The sequence below is a fragment of the Hyperolius riggenbachi genome, chromosome 3 (genome assembly GCF_040937935.1).
Source record: "Hyperolius riggenbachi isolate aHypRig1 chromosome 3, aHypRig1.pri, whole genome shotgun sequence".
Taxonomy (NCBI): Eukaryota; Metazoa; Chordata; class Amphibia; order Anura; family Hyperoliidae; genus Hyperolius; species Hyperolius riggenbachi.
The window spans coordinates 394,105,638-394,123,137 of record NC_090648.1 but is presented as its reverse complement, the minus strand read 5'-3'; the positions used below and the strand labels follow the sequence as shown (position 1 = coordinate 394,123,137).

The following is a 17,500-nucleotide window of genomic DNA, read 5'->3' as shown; positions in this document are numbered from 1 at the left end:
AACTCCATCTCCTTCTGTCTCATCTTCTTCGGTCTTGCCTCCACCTGAGCCGATGCAGATCGGTCGGTCAAAGTTGACCCAAGTGGAGAGAAGACGGAGAATGTCGGAACAATTATGTTTATACTGTAGTGAAGCTGGGCATAGGGTACGAGACTGCCCTACAAAGCCAAGTAAACCGGGAAACGCTACCGCCTAGGAGTTGTAAGGGGTAACACCCTAGGCACCCGATGCATACCCCACGAAGAAAAACGGTTGCGTTTTCCCTGTACGGTTACATGGGAGGTTAAAACCGAGGCCACGGAAGCCTTCATTGATTCAGGCTCCGCGGCTAATTTTATGAATTTTGATTTTGCTAAGAGATTGGGTATACCACTCACTGCGGTGGAACCACCCATTCAGGTTACGGCAGTGGACGATTCTCCTCTGCAGAGGAATCATCCGCTGTCTCAGACACCAGAGATAGAGATCACAGTGAGGGTTTTACATTGGGAGAGATTACAGTTCTTTGTGTTACACATGTCTACGTCCACCATTATACTTGGTATGCCATGGCTGCGCCTCCACTCTCCCCAGATTGATTGGGCCACAGGTCAGTTAACCAGCTGGTCTGATCATTGTCGCCAGTGCTTAAGGAAGGTGACATTAGGCCAGATCAGGGTTCAGTTGGAAGGGGTTCCAGTACAGTATTCTGAGTATGCCGATGTGTTCTGTCCCAAAGCCGCTGACAAGTTACCGCCGCATCGCCCATTTGATTGCCCCATTGATCTCCAATCTGGTTGTATGCCCCCTAGGGGTCATCTTTACAATTTGTCCGGGCCAGAGAAACTGGCCATGCAAGAGTATATTCGTGAGAATTTAGCAAAGGGGTTCATTCGACCATCCCGGTCGCCCGCTGGTGCAGGGTTCTTTTTTGTTAAAAAAAAAAGGCCGTGCATAGATTACCGGGGCCTGAATAAGATCACGATAAAGAATCGCTACCCCTTGCCCCTGATAGACGACCTTTTTACACAAGTTACCAACGCTAAAGTCTTTTCAAAATTAGACTTACGGGGCGCATACAACCTGGTGAGGATCAGAAAGGGCGATGAATGGAAGACGGCCTTTAACACGCCCGACGGGCACTATGAGTACTTGGTTACATAGTTATTTTGGTTGAAAAAAGACATACGTCCATCGAGTTCAACCAGTATAAAGTACAACACCAGCCTGCTCCCTCACATATCCCTGTTGATCCAGAGGAAGGCGAAAAAACCCTTACAAGGCATGGTCCAATTAGCCCCTAAAGGGAAAAATTCCTTCCCGACTCCAGATGCCAATCAGATAAAATCCCTGGAGGCATTACCTAGTAATTGTAGCCATGGATGTCTTTCAACGCAAGGAAAGCATCTAAGCCCCCTTTAAATGCAGGTATAGAGTTGGCCATAACGACTTCCTGTGGCAATGCATTCCACATCTTAATCACTCTTACTGTAAAGAACTCTTTCCTAAATAAATGGCTAAAACTTTTTTCCTTCATGCGCAGATCATGTCCTCTAGTCCTTTGAGTAGGCCTAGGGACAAAAAACTCATCCGCCAAGCTATTATATTGCCCTCTGATGTATTTATACATGTTAATTAGATCCCCTCTAAGGCGTCTTTTCTCTAGACTAAATAAACACAGTTTATCTAACCTTTCTTGATAAGTGAGACCTTCCATCCCACGTATCAATTTTGTTGCTCGTCTCTGCACCTGCTCTAAAACTGCAATATCTTTTTTGTAATGTGGTGCCCAGAACTGAATTCCATATTCCAGATGTGGCCTTACTAGAGTTAAACAGGGGCAATATTATGCTAGCATCTCAAGTTTTTATTTCCCTTTTAATGCATCCCAAAATTTTGTTAGCTTTAGCTGCAGCTGCTTGGCATTGAGTTCGATTATTTAACTTGTTGTCAATGAGTACTCCTAAGTCCTTCTCCAAGTTTGATGTCCTCAACTGTATCCCATTTATTTTGTATGGTGCTAGACCATTAGTACGTCCAAAATGCATGACTTTACATTTGTCAACATTGAATTTTATCTGCCATGTATGTGCCCATATAGCTATCCTATCCAGATCCTGTTGCAATATGACACTATCTTCCTGAGAGTTGATGATTCTGCACAATTTTGTATCATCCGCAAAAATAGCAACAGTGCTCACTACTGCATCTACTAGGTCATTAATAAATAAATTGAAGAGCACTGGACTCAGAACAGACCCCTGTGGGACCCCACTGCTAACAGTCTCCCATTTTGAGTACGATCCATTGACCACAACTCTTTGTTTTTTGTCCATTAGCCAGTTCCCTATCCATGAACACAGACTCTTCCCCAGTCCTTGCATCCTCAACTTTTGCGCCAGACTTTTGTGGGGAACAGTGTCGAAGGCCTTTGCAAAGTCCAAGTATATCACATCTACAGCATTCCCAATATCCATATTAGCATTCACTACCTCATAAAAGCTGAGCATGTTAGTCAAACAGGACCTGTCTTTAGTAAACCCATGTTGATGCTGAGAAATAGGATTATTTTCTACTATGAAGTCATGTATAGTATCTCTTAGTAACCCCTCAAATAGTTTGCATACAACTGATGTTAAGCTTACAGGTCTGGTGATGCCCTTCGGGCTGTGTAACGCTCCGGCCATCTTCCAGGAATTGATTAATGAGGTATTCAGAGAGGTGTTGGGCAGGTTCGTGTTAGTATACCTGGACGATATACTTATCTTTTCCAACAACCTCTCTGAGCACAGAACACATGTCCGAATTGTACTGGACAAACTGAGGCAGAACATGCTATATGCAAAATTAGAGAAATGTATTTTCGAGGTGGCATCTGTGGCTTTTTTGGGGTACATCATTTCCACCTCGGGCCTGTCAATGGATCCTGCCAAGGTCTCTGCTGTGTTAGAGTGGCCCCAACCCGTGGGGTTAAAATCTTTGCAGAGATTCCTGGGCTTTGCGAACTATTATCGAAGGTTCATAAAGGGGTACTCCACTGTTATCTCACCCCTCACTAGTCTCACGAAAAAAGGGGCAGATACTAACCACTGGACCCCAGAAGCCCTACAAGCATTCTCTACTCTGAAAGACTTGTTTTGTTCAGCACCCATCCTGAGGCACGTTGACACTTCTTACCCCTTTATTGTCGAGGTGGACGCCTCGGAGGTCGGGGTAGGGGCTGTGCTGTCTCAGCGGTCAGGGTTGCAGGGAAGATTACATCCCTGTGCCTATTTCTCTCGTAGGTTCTCTCCGGCGGAGAGAAACTACGATATCGGCAACAGAGAGCTCCTTGCCATTAAACTTGCCTTTGAAGAATGGCGTCACTGGCTGGAAGGAGCAGAGCATATGATTACAGTGTACACTGATCACAAAAACCTAGAATACATCTAGGGGGCTAGGAGGTTAAGTCCCCGATAGGCTCGATGGTCATTGTTCTTTTCAAGGTTCAGGTTCATTATTACGTACACCCCAGGCAGCAAGAACATTAAGGCAGATGCCCTGTCCAGATGTTTTGAGCCGGAGACAGCTCAGCCCTCTGCCCCAGAGTCCATTATCCCACAGAGGCTAGTGCTTGCGGCAACTGAGACTTGGGAGGACTGGACAGAGACCCTGAGTCCCTTTCAGCAGGATGTTCCCGAAGGGAAACCTGAAGGGGTTATGTTTGTGCCTTTACCCTAATGAAAGATGACCAGCACCGGCTGTTTCTTAAGAAAGCAGCATTTTATTCACTCCAGACATCCGTGAATAAACATAGCTCCAGACATCCAGTGATATTCAAGATGTAATTATAGCTCTAGTATAGTAAGCTCTTAGATGCATGCAGAGGGAAGGGGTCCTACATGGCAGTAGGAGATGTCCCCCCTGCAGCCAGGTCCGCCCACACAACGGACGCCGTTTCGAACAGGAACACCGTTCTTTGTCAAGTGAATAGCATACCAAACTATCCCAAAAAGCACCTTATTTATACTCCTCCCCTCACCTCTCTACCAATCACCAAACTGGTGGACCTGATGGGAAACTGCAAGCTATCAGAATATAGTATAACCCGCACACCAAAATTGAGTTGCAAAAAATCTTTGTATTAGATATGTATCAAAAAGTGAAAAAATCTCATACACAAACAATGTTACACAAGCTGAGACATACAAGATATATACTCTGTCAATAGTGTTACATCACAGCAGTATCTTAAACAACATTGGCATTGCAATCATGTACAGCAGTATATATAGCAAACAAAGAGCAAAGTGATGCTGAGGATGCCAAAACAATAAAAAGCTGTGGTGTTAACACAAACAGATCCCGGAACTGCAATGGAAAAGTCCTTATAGAGAATACATGCCCTGAGCTGAGGAGCCCGGGATAGCACAAAGTCTATGGCAGAGTATCAAACGTCCATTACCCTGACAGCGCCGTTTCGGATGAGAGATCCTTCGTCAGAGGGTCATAGGATGCCCAGGGAGTGCTGTAACCATCTATTTGCCAAAGCTATCCATATATAGTATACCTAATTGATCGTTCGCCCAGCCTGGACACTGGGGCCGGCCCATTGACGCCTAGGACGCGCCGCGGCGTCATGGCGTCACTTCCGGTTCCGGTTGGCGCCGCACAGTGCAGCAGGCCATCCAGTAGTGTGTTAGACACACACAAGATGGCCGCCGCACATGCTTAGTGCGGCGCTTCCCGGCCAGGAAAATGCATAACATTAGCTAGAGAGCTGGTGTAGGCAAATCTGTGTCCAGTAGATGGTGCTGGTACGAAGTAAACAGTGTCCAGGCTTGCAGAAGGCGAGATCTAGGAATAATCAGATAGAAAATCCTGTTAAAACAGTAATAAAATCAAACTAAATCCCTAAGCCTCAATCTTAAAATTAAAACTAGCCAAGTGCACAGGTGAGATCCACAACCTATCACCAGTCATAACCCCATATTGATTATCTGAGAAAAGGTGCCAGATCAGCGTCCTCATTCATGCCCTGAGGCGAAATAGTATTCAGTTTATACATCCAGTATAGTTCTCTCTGTAATAATTTCAATTCTATATCTCCTCCCCTATATGGGGGAGTCACTATCTCCACTACCCTAAAGCGCAGCTGAGACACATTATGTCCCGCCTCCATAAAATGTCTGGCGACAGGAGAATCCACTGCACCACAGCGAATATTGCCGCGGTGTTCGCTGATACGTGTACGCACGTCACATGAGGTTTGGCCTATGTATAATTGGCCACATGGGCAAATAAGGCAATAGACAACGTTCTTCGATGAACAGCTTGCAAAACAATTTAGAGAGATACGTCTACCGGAACGAGGGTGCGGAAAAGAGGCATCCCTCTGTACGTACCCACACTGGGCACAGTGGCCGCATGGGAACATGCCCTTGGGACTGGGTAAATTAGAAAGCCAATTACCTCCTTCTGTGGAAGTGGGTATTGTGCTCCTGGCGTGTACCAAGGTGTCACGAAGATTCTTGGATCGTCTAAATGCACAAATTGGCTGTTCACCGAACACGTTTGGAAGTGACGGATCACTGCTCAGGATATGCCAGTGTTTCCTCACGATTTTTTGTGCCTGTAGAGAAAGTGGAGAATATGTTAAAATCATGGGAATTCGTGTTTGTTCACGTCGAGGATTAAATCGCAATAGAGTCTCTCTATCCCTCTGTGTAGCTCTGTCAAGTGCACTATCAAGTACCTTAGGATCATAGCCTCTTGCCAGAAAGTTTGCATACATGGTCCCCGCTTCTCTAAAAAAAGAGGCATCATCAGAGGAGATTCTCCTCAACCGCAAAAATTGGCCAAAAGGTAAACCTTTTTTGAGGCGTTGCGGAGCTACGCCCCACACACTATCCCCACACATAGTATGACATACCTGGATGGGCAAGAATATAACATCAGTCTCACACGCCATGCCTATGCGAGCTGCGCATATCACCGCTCAACACGGACTTCCGGCTCCAAGGCCTAACCTCTGACTCTCCGTCCTTCCCTCCTACGTCATCTGAACCATCGGCGCGGCCATGCCGCGTCAATGGATACATAATGCGTTCCAGCGCCACTTCCGCGTTTGGCGCCATCTAGTGGTCAAAAAAGATACTGTTTGAAGGAAAAAATTCTTACAACAACAGTATCATATGTACTTCTAAAATACTGTCATCTGGGTACATAATCATAAAAATCTATACCAGACCAGATGTATAACAGTCAATTTAGGCAAACTATGGGGAGGAGAAGGAAAAAATAGAATCGCACTTGCCCAAACCTGCTGCATACCGGTGTGAGGAAACTCCTACAGTTCTACCTAAGGATAAAAAGAAAAAGTTCTTACTAAAAAATTACAAAAAAAGGAAAAAAGTATAATGCTATATGACAATTATTTGGTAAAAAATTGGCAGACATGGCCACTGATGGGGTAACATCTCCATCAACCACACATCCCTCCAAGGAAAACATTCATATTTATAGAATAGGAAGAAGGTCATATTCCCTATTTAACCCTTTAGGGTGCATTGTTTCCAGATGCCTAATCCACCAGGCCTCTGCCTTTAACAATAATTTTACTCTATCCCCACCCCTTCTAGGGCGATGAATCTGTTGTAGAACCTGAAATCTCAGTGTAGATACCCCATGTGATCTTTCTGTAAAGTGTGCAGACACCGCCTGATCCATTTTCCTTCCTCTGATTGCGGACTTATGGGCCGAGATCCTGTCCTTTATCCTCTGAGTGGTCTGGCCCACATATAACAATCCACAAGGACATTTTATACAATAAACTACATATCTTGAATTGCAATCAAAAAAACCTTTTAAAGGGAACCTCTTACCACTCAGAGGATGCAGAACAGAATCCCCTCCCTGGACATGACCACACTGAACACAATCCCTACATGGGAAAGTCCCCCTTCTGCCTCTACTTATGGTCTTATCTTTGGGCGGGCCTATATCAGATCTTACTAATTTATCCCTTAATGAGGGTGCTCTTTTGAAAGAAAACAGGGGGGGTCCCTAAATTCAGGGACTCTTGGTAAACCTTCTCTTAAGATGGACCACCTTTGTTGTATAATCCTTTTAATGTGATTAGACGCTGTATAGAACCTAGAAACAAACGGGACTCTACCTGTTACATTTTTCTTTACCCTATCTTTCTGACTTTTGTTCTTTATTTTTAATACTCCCTCTGGATACCCCCTACTCCTAAATCTATCCCTCAATTCTTCCACACGTACCTCACAGGTGGTAGATGCTGATACAATTCTTTCTACCCTCAAGATTTGGGACTTTGGAATCGCACTTTTTAAAGATAAAGGATGGAAGGAATCAAAATGCAAAATAGAATTCCTATCTGTGGATTTTCTAAAGAGGTCAGTCTGAAATATACCATCCTCCCATCTAACCCTCACATCAAGAAAATCTATACATTCATAGCTACAGTGTGATGTTAATTTAATTATCGGGTACCTGGAATGTAGGTCCGAAATGAAGGCATCTAGGCTCGAACGTGCCCCCCCCCCCCCCCCCCCACAATAGAAATATGTCGTCAATATACCTTACCCACATCTTCACATAATTTTGAAAAAGCGGATGTGTATATACGAAGGCCTCCTCATATGCCTCCATGAAAAGATTAGCATAACAGGAGGCCACGTTCGAGCCCATCGCCGTCCTACGGACCTGTTCAAAGAAAACATCCTCAAAAAGAAAATAATTTTTGGTTAGAACAATATGTAACAGAGACATCAAAAATTTACATTAACAATCATCATAATCAGAGCGAGTCTGGAGGATATGTTGTATTACCTCCATCCCCTCTTGATGGGGGATAGAGGTATACAAACTCTTCACGTCCATAGTTACCATCAGTGGATTACTACCCAAAGATGATTGTTCTTTCAATAGGTCCAAAAACATTCCTGTATCTCTTACATATGAAGTCTGGATTGGAAGATAGGGCTGGAGAACAGTATCCAAAAAAATGGCCAAAGGTGATAGAACAGAATCCACCCCGGAGACAATCGGTCTACCGGGGGGATTCCGCAGATCCTTATGAATCTTTGGTAGTATATAAAATACCGGTGTTATTGGATATTTTTTGATCAAAAATTTGGCCAACATTTCATCAATAATGCCCTTACTCAGGGCCTCCTGTACTATCTTTCCTATACTCCGTTCAATGGACTGTAGGGAATACCCTTTCAAGGGTAAATAGGTTGAAATATTCTCCAATAGATGTCGAGTACTGGTGATATAAAATGACCGATCCATGACAACCAACGCACCCCCCTTGTCCGCCGATTTGATCGTTATCTCGTCGGCGGACTGTAGAGAACGGAGTGCTAGTCTTTCTGCTTTAGATAGATTGTTCCGATATCCATGTTGTTTTCCTTGTTTTAGCTCACACTCCAGTTTCTGAATATCTTCCTTCACCTGAGTAATGAAATTCTCAATTGTTGGATTAGAGGGAGGGGTAAAGTCACTCCGATTTCTAAGGCTGAAGTCATTTAAAGACAAAGAATGAGGGAATTCAGTAGGAGCAGGATTTTCCCGAGATGGAAGTTGGGCAAAAAAACTTTTCAATCTAATGTTTCGAAAAAATCTCGTCAGATCTATATCCAGTTCGAAAAAATCAGGCATGTATGTAGGGCAGAAGGACAGTCCCTTTTTGAGAACCATTTCTTCTTCCACTGTCAAAACTCGGGAGGATATGTTTACCACCAGATTGTCAACTACTTGTTCTTGACTGTACTGCGCAGACTCATCCCCTGTGGGGGGTCTTTTATGTTTACGTCCACCCCTCCTTGGCTTCCTCCTTCTCCTGATGTATCGCTCTGTGAGGAGTCTGTTGTCGTTGGTAAAAAATCGTCAGATGAACCAGAGATAGGTTTATTTTTAGGTTTACGTGACTTTCGTGGTTTCGATGGATGAGGTTTAGGATTAGGGCGCCTTGGTTCCCCAGGGCCCTTCTTTTGCCACTTGTATACATAACCATCTTTATAGTCAGACTTATCCCTCAGGAATTTTGATCTTTTTGTTTCCTCTATGGATGACCGATGTTTTTCCAAGATTTCCTTTCTCTTTACTTCAAAAACTTTATAAATCTCCTCAGACACCACAGATTTCATCTCATCTTCCAAAGTTTGGATCTGTAGGTCCAGCTTGGGTAATTCCAGCTTGATACGTCTTATAGTATGGATCATCACATCAAAGCTGGCCTTATTCCAGATTTTTTCAATAATGGAAGTGAAAGAGGTATCGCCAGAAAACAGAGTAGGTGGTACATCGATCTTCCTCCTCTTGGGATACGGCGAACCCTGTAGTATTCAGCTAGCGTCCTAGCATGAAGATCCAGTGCTATCCGGTTCTTCTGCACCCGAATTATTGAACGTTAAGGGTTAAACGTTAAGGGTTAAATAGGGAATATGACCTTCTTCCTATTCTATAAATATGAATGTTTTCCTTGGAGGGATGTGTGGTTGATGGAGATGTTACCCCATCAGTGGCCATGTCTGCCAATTTTTTACCAAATAATTGTCATATAGCATTATACTTTTTTCCTTTTTTTGTAATTTTTTAGTAAGAACTTTTTCTTTTTATCCTTAGGTGGAACTGTAGGAGTTTACTCACACCGGTATGCAGCAGGTTTGGGCAAGTGCGATTCTATTTTTTCCTTCTCCTCCCCATAGTTTGCCTAAATTGACTGTTATACATCTGGTCTGGTATAGATTTTTATGATTATGTACCCAGATGACAGTATTTTAGAAGTACATATGATACTGTTGTTGTAAGAATTTTTTCCTTCAAACAGTATCTTTTTTGACCACTAGATGGCGCCAAACGCGGAAGTGGCGCTGGAACGCATTATGTATCCATTGACGCGGCATGGCCGCGCCGATGGTTCAGATAACGTAGGAGGGAAGGACGGAGAGTCGGAGGTTAGGCCTTGGAGCCGGAAGTCCGTGTTGAGCGGTGATATGCGCCGCTCGCATAGGCATGGCGTGTGAGACTGATGTTATATTCTTGCCCATCCAGGTATGTCATACTATGTGTGGGGATAGCTTGCAGTTTCCCATCAGGTCCACCAGTTTGGTGATTGGTAGAGAGGTGAGGGGAGGAGTATAAATAAGGTGCTTTTTGGGATAGTTTGGTATGCTATTCACTTGACAAAGAACGGTGTTCCTGTTCGAAACGGCGTCCGTTGTGTGGGCGGACCTGGCTGCAGGGGGGACATCTCCTACTGCCATGTAGGACCCCTTCCCTCTGCATGCATCTAAGAGCTTACTATACTAGAGCTATAATTACATCTTGAATATCACTGGATGTCTGGAGCTATGTTTATTCATGGATGTCTGGAGTGAATAAAATCCTGCTTTCTTAAGAAACAGCCGGTGCTGGTCATCTTTCATTGGATCCTATCAAGTTGGTGTCAGCCGCACCGACTAGACCTTGCACGGCTTACGGGCGGTTTTGGTGTGCTGTCTGAGAAGACTAATGTGCCTTTACCCTTTCGTCTCCGGATTTTGCAGATGTTTCATTCTCACAAGAATGAGGGACATCCTGGGGCGTCTAGAACGCAGGATCTGGTATCCAGGTGTGCTTGGTGGCCTTCTTTAGCAGCAGACTGCAAGGAGTTCGTTAGGGAGTGTGCAGTATAAAAAAAAGTAAACCCTCCCGGCTGGCACCTGTGGGTACCTTGCAGCCTTTACCCACCCCGAGTGAGCCATGGACTCATTTGTCCATGGATTTTGTGGGTGAGCTTCCCAGGTCAGAGGGTATGTCGGTCATTTGGGTGGTAGTCGACCGCTTCAGTAAAATGGCCCATTTTGTGCCCTTGAAAGGACTCCCCTCGGCCCAGGAATTGGCCGACTTGTTTATCACACATGTGTTCCGGCTGCACGACATTCCGGAAAACATAGTGTCGGATCGGGGAGTCCAATTCGTTTCTAGATTCTGGAGGGCATTTTGCCAACAAATGGGCATGAAGCTGTCGTTTTCATCGGGCTACCACCCACAGACCAATGGTCAAACGGAGAGAATCAATCAGTCTTTGGAGCAATTTTTGAGGTGCTACATTGCAGAAGCACAGCCTTTCGCAGAATTTGCACAAAATAATCTAAAGAGTTCTTCCACTGGGTTCTCTCCGTTCCAGGTAGTGTCTGGAAGAATGCCCAAATTCTCACCATTGCCAGTAGTCGCCACTCCGTTTCCAGCTCTGGAGGCCTGGCAAAGGTCTTTTAAAGACATTTGGTGGAGGGTGAGAGATGGCTTGGAAAAGGCGTTCCGAAGTCAGAAGGGTCAAGCTGACAAGAGACGCTCTTTGGAGTGGAAATTCCAACCAGGAGACTTAGTTTGGGTATCCACACGTCACTTGACTCTAAAACAACCTTCAAACAAATTGGGCCCCAGGTTTGTCGGTCCGTTCCCGGTAGCGAAAAAGATCAACAACGTCACTTATACAGTTGACCTTCCCGCCAGCATGCGTGGGGTACGGTCCTTTCATGTATCCCTGCTTAAACCAGCAGTCCATGTGGGTCCTACTCCTCCTCCTCCTGTCATAGTGGATAGTCAAGCTGAGTTCGAAGTAGAGTAAATTTTGGACTCACGCATAGTACAGAACTTGGTACAATATCTGGTGCATTGGAAAGGGTATGGCATTGAAGAAAGGCAATGGGTACCTGGGAACCGCATGCATGCGGACGAATTAAGGAAGGAGTTTCACGCCTTACATCCCGAGAAACCTGGTAGGAGTTGTCCGGAGTCCACTCCTCGGGAGGGGGGGGGGGGGGTACTGTGAAGAAGCGCGGAAGAGCCACCGCCATGAGTCAGCGGCAGGCGGCTCTTTCCGCACACGGCGGGGCAGAGCACGGGGAGGCAGCCGCCTCCACTCAGTCTGAGGCGGCTGTCCCCGTGCAGGGCATGGCGGAGCGCGGAGAAACCGCCGCGTCTGACGCGGCGGTTAGCGTGCATGGCCCCGTTGCACCGCAGAGCAGTGCTGGTGTAGCTGGGACTCATAGTCCCTCCAAGTTCAGAATGACGCGCGTGCGCGCGGAGAGGCAGGGCTTATGTGGTGGCCAGAAAGGGGTCAGCTGACCAGGCTGGTCAGCTGACAACTCTGCCTTCCCTCATTGGTCCAGCACTTAGGGAGGTGTGGAGAGCTCTCTGTGTATATATACTGCTGGCTGTTCAGTTGCTGGTTGTCTGGCGTTGTGAACACATACGTGGGAGCACTCAGACCTGTAGTCAGATCCTTAAGTGTGCCGGGACCAGCTGGAGCTGTAATCCTACTCTTAGCTAGATTCTGTTGATAGCTAAAGTACTAATTTGATTGTGATTATCTGTTATGACTTTTTGTCTGCCTGACTATCCTCCTGTATTCTGATCTTGTACCTTGCCATTCTGATACTCTGTTGCCGAACCCCGGCTCGTCCTTTGACTCTGCTCCTGCCTCCTGATCTTGTACCTCGATATTTCTGATACCCTGTTGCCGAACCCTGCCTGTACCTAGACTCCGCCTCTGCCTTCTGAATCTGTACTTTATCTGTCCGTGTGTTTACGACCTGGCTTGTCCTACCTCGAGAACCGACCTTACTATTGGAGGCGGTTCCCCGTCCTGCTAGTGACACTTCCTCCTGAGTGTATATATACATATGTATATATATATATATATACAAATATATATATATATATATATATTTACATATATATATATATATGTATGTATATATATATATATATATATATATATATATATATATATATATATATATATGTATATACATATATGTATATATATATATATATATATATATATATATATATATATATATATATATATATATATATATATATATATGTAAAAATATATATATATATATATATATTTGTATATATATATATATATATATATATATATATATATATTTGTATATATATATATATATTTGTATATATATGTATATATATATATATTTCCTAATGCCTCCATGTCAGCACAACGGGTATTGGCTCCGCCCAATGACCCCACAGGACATATGAGTATAAAAGTTTGTTTCACCCTCCCAGCAGTGCCTTTTTTTTCTGTCCTCACTCTCACAGGACGTCGCAGGTGATTCCTGCAGGGTTTTTTTTGGTTTTACCCCTTACCGGCTGCATCAGGTAGCCTATGCCGCACGGGTTGCCTCCCCTGTGTGATGCCACTGACAGGCCTTAAACATGCTTTTAAAGTGGGGGCCCCGTTCTACTGGTCTTGGGGGTCTGTTGGCGTGCATTAGCAAGAGTCCACTAATAGTGGACAGTTGGGCTGATGTCTCTCCTACCGTTATTGAAATGTTCACTCTAAACGAGTGATTTCTGGGCGGGCATCCTTCCTCCTTCCTCCTTCCTTCCTCGTGCCTGGCCGGCTCGGCGTGCGCTCCACAGCGGCGTACAGCCGCGTTCCACTGGGCGGAAGCAGAAGTGACGTCAGCGCTTGCCATCATTCGCATTGGTGGAGTGGCTGGGCGCCGGGGGGAGGGCGTTCCGGATAGCAGCGGCGTGCATTTTAAACGCTGCATCAGTCAGTGCTCATGTCCTGACACGCACCTTGTGGACGAACGCATTTCCGCTCCCTGGTTCAAGTCTAACAAGGTAAGGGACTAGCGGGGCCATAAGTAGGGACGCTCTGGGAGCCAGCTTAGTTATATAATTCCTAAAACTTCCTCTCTTCTTCTTGCAGCACCTTTTCTGCTGCTCCTAAATGGATGCCCACGCGCCCTTCATAGACCAGCGCTCTCTCTCCTGGTAAGGGGGTTCAGGTAGGTGGGGAGATTTTCTTTTTTTGGAGAGCAACAGTTGATTGAGATTATCTTCTCTTTCAGCCCCAGTAATAGGCTGCGAAGATACTCAATGTCCCCCTCAAGAGACCACTACAGGAGACGATCCCGCAGTAGATCTCAAAGAAGATCCAGGTCAAGGTCCAAGTCTCCTGCCTATAGACACAGGGAAAAACCCTGCTGGGCTTGCGGCAAGCAGGTGGTCCCAGGGAAGCTTGTATGTGCCGCCTGTTTCCAAGAGTTTAATAAGGAGCCATCTTCCAGGCCGATTGACATCTCAGAGGCCATACAGAAAGCTGTTCAGGATTCGATGAGAAGCTACATAGCCAGCCTTCCAGCTCAACCGGCCGCAATGCATGATCAGCCTTCTACATCAGCCGCAAGACCGACCGATGGTGAAATCGATATTGGTTTTGACTTCGCCTTGGTAGACCCCTTTGTGAGGGCAGTCCGAGAAGTCCTCGACTGGGAGGACTCGGAGGAAGAGTCCGAGGAGAAAAAGAAACCAAGAAAAAGTTATTATAAACATCTTGATAAGACCAGACGGTCCTTTCCGGTCATGGACGAGATTGATGCGATAATACAGGAGGAGTGGCAGAAGATAGAGAAGAAGGCGCCGTTAGCAAACAGGCTGGCCAAACTTTATCCGTTGCCGGAGAAGAAAATCAGATCCTTGGATAATGCACCAGTGGTTGATGCGGCGGTAGCCAGGCTGGCAAAACACGTTACGCTGCCCATCGAAGACTCTATCTCCTTCATTGACTCTCTTGACAGAAAGCAAGACTTAGATCTGAAAAAGATATACACTACTTGCGGGGGAACCTGTAAACCCGCCATAGCACTGACGGCTGTAGGCAAAGCTATTCAAGCTTGGACAGCGAACATTGAGCAAGCAGTCATGGAAGATGTAGACAAGGAGATTATAATCCAGAAATTGGAGGACCTTAAAATCTCAGGAGAATTTGTCGGTGAGGCAGCCATCGATATCGTGAGAGGAACGGCCAGATCAATGCTGTATTCAGTCACAGCAAAGAGAGCATTGTGGCTAAAGTCTTGGTCGGCGGACCCAACTTCCCGCCAGTCTTGGTGCAGGATCCCGTTTGACGGGAAAGCATTATTCGGAGAAAAATTGGACTCTGCTATTTCCAGAGTGACTGGCGGGAAGTCGGGGCTGCTTCCCCAGGATAGACGCCCTAAGAAGAGAGGTAACACCTCACAGCAACAGTTCCAAGGCTCCAGATATCGGAATGCAAGATCTTACAGGCCCGGAAGAGGCAATAGATCAAATTGGCAATCTGCACAGGCTTCAATTGGAAAGCTGGCCAGACAGAAAACCTCCCAGCCGGGACAGGGGCCCAAGAAGTCCTTTTGACAATTTGCTTGTCCAGGAGGGCCCAGTAGGATCCAGGCTGAGGGACTTCAGTCAAGTCTGGAGGAATCAAGTACATTCCCCCTGGGTTCTACGTACTGTCTCGACCGGCCACTTCTGGACATTCAAGGAACGTCCCCCCGGAAATCACTTCAAAGCCACAAGGATACCCTCTTCTCCAGAGAAAATAAAGATATTGCAAGCTTACCTACAAGATCTCTTAACAAAGCAAGCAATTATGCCGGTTCCTCCTTCAGAAAGACACCAAGGGTTTTATTCGAAGCTGTTCTTTGTTCTGAAAAAATCAGGAGATCTCAGGCCAGTACTGGACCTGAAAGAATTGAATACATACATCCATCTGGATCGCTTCAAAATGGAGTCGTTGAACACAATCATCTCGGTGGTAGAGCCTCTGGACTACATGCTGTCAATATATTTGGAGGACGCCTACCTCCACGTCCCTATACAGAAGAATCTTCAACAATACCTAAGATTCGCGATTGGAAATCTACACTTCCAGTTCACATGCCTACCCTTTGGCATTTGCACAGCACCCAGAACCTTTTCAAAACTTCTTCTGGAAATCATTGCAATAATCAGATTAAAGAACATCCGCATTTTCCATTATCTAGACGACATCCTGCTTCTAGCGGATTCAGCGACCGACTGTGCTATCCACAGAGACTTCCTAATAAACACTCTAAAACAGTTTGGTTGGCTGATAAATTATGCCAAGAGTCACCTTCATCCTACTCAAGACCTGGTTTACCTGGGGGCCAGATTTCAGACGCTAAGAAATACAGTAGGGTTACCGGAAGAAAAAATTCCAGTGATAACACACAGAGTTCTTCAGTTGCTACTTTCCACGAAGGCACCAGCAAAGATCTGCCTGAGAGTACTAGGGACAATGTCTGCTACGATTCCGCTAGTTCCGTGGGCCCATTGGCACCTAAGGAGCCTTCAGGCAGGATTTCTGGCACAATGGGATGGAGTCAACTTACATCAACCCATACTAATCACACCACTTATGAAGAAGGATCTTCCCTGGTGGTTGGAAACGGAGAATCTGAGAAAGTGCCTACCCTTAAGAGCAAACAAGCCATTAATCATAGGGACAGATGCCAGCACAAGGGGCTGGGGGGCATTCTGCGAGTCAAGAGTGATACAAGGAAGATGGCCGGCATCCATGAAGCAATGGCCAGCCAACAAATTGGAACTCAGGGCAGCCCTGTGTGCCCTCCGACACTTTCGGGACCACATCCATGGGAGAGATATACTGCTACAGATGGACAACAAGGCCGCTGTAGCCTATATAAGGAACCAAGGGGGCTCCCGGAGCCAGTCACTTATGGAAGAGACCACTCAAATCTTCTCCTTTGCCATAAGGGAGCTGAAATCCCTGACTGCAACCTACATACCAGGGTCCTCGAACATTGTCCCGGACTATCTAAGCAGAACATCCATCTCGAACAACGAGTGGGAATTGGAACAGTCAGTCTTCAGAATGATCTGTGCCCATTGGCAGGAGCCAGAACTGGATTTAATGGCGACTACAGCCAACAGGAAATGTCGAAGATTTATGAGCAGATACCCGGAAAGGGAGGCAGAAGCATACGATGCACTGACGGCCCCCTGGGCCTTTCGGGTGGCCTACGTTTTCCCGCCAGTTCCCCTGATCATGAGACTCCTGCAGAGGTTATTATCGGAGCCAGTAATTCTATTAGCAGTACTGCCATGGTGGCCAAAGAGACCCTGGTTCCCTATGCTATCTCGGATGGCGGTTGCACAACCGATTCAGATACCGGTCAGCAGGACCCTCCTATCCCAAGGCCCGATTTCACACCCGAACCCCTCTCGTCTGAAATTGAAGGCCTGGAAATTGAGAGGCGGAAGCTAAAGAATCTGGGATGTACAGAAGCAGTTATTAATACCCTGCTCAAGGCAAGGAAGCACACAACAAATGCAACATATTATAGAATCTGGAGAATATATTTAGAATTCGCCTCTAAAACGGGATTTGATGCCTTACATCCACCAATCCAACAGCTTTTATCTTTTCTCCAAACAGGTCTGGAAAAGGGCCTCGCCTTTCACTCTGTAAAGGTACAAATTTCAGCACTCTCAGCCCTGACGGGACACCGATGGGCCTTAGAACCCCTGGTGAAGCAATTCGTTGCAGGAGTCATGAGGGTTTAACCTCCCTCTAGATCCATTTTTCCAAAATGGGACCTGCCTCTAGTGCTTGATTATCTGACCAAATCTCCGTTTGAACCTTTGGAAGATTCTTCACTCTGGTTCAAGACATTAA

At 45.8% G+C, this 17,500-nt stretch overlaps 1 protein-coding gene and 1 long non-coding RNA gene across 5 annotated transcripts in view; one reads left to right on the top strand and one right to left on the bottom strand.

Moving 5' to 3' along the window:
* Positions 1-17,500, top strand: part of LOC137561607 (A-type potassium channel modulatory protein KCNIP1) — a 1,185,649-nt gene that overhangs the window by 566,714 nt on the left and 601,435 nt on the right. The gene's annotated exons all lie outside the window — the stretch shown is intronic.
* Positions 4,206-17,500, bottom strand: part of LOC137561608 (uncharacterized) — a 325,563-nt gene continuing 312,268 nt past the window's right edge. The window contains exons 2-3 of the long non-coding RNA XR_011030067.1: positions 5,431-5,590; positions 4,206-4,815 (exon numbers count right to left, since the gene is read on the bottom strand). This is a non-coding gene — a long non-coding RNA (uncharacterized lncRNA). The remainder of the gene's footprint in view (positions 4,816-5,430; positions 5,591-17,500) is intronic.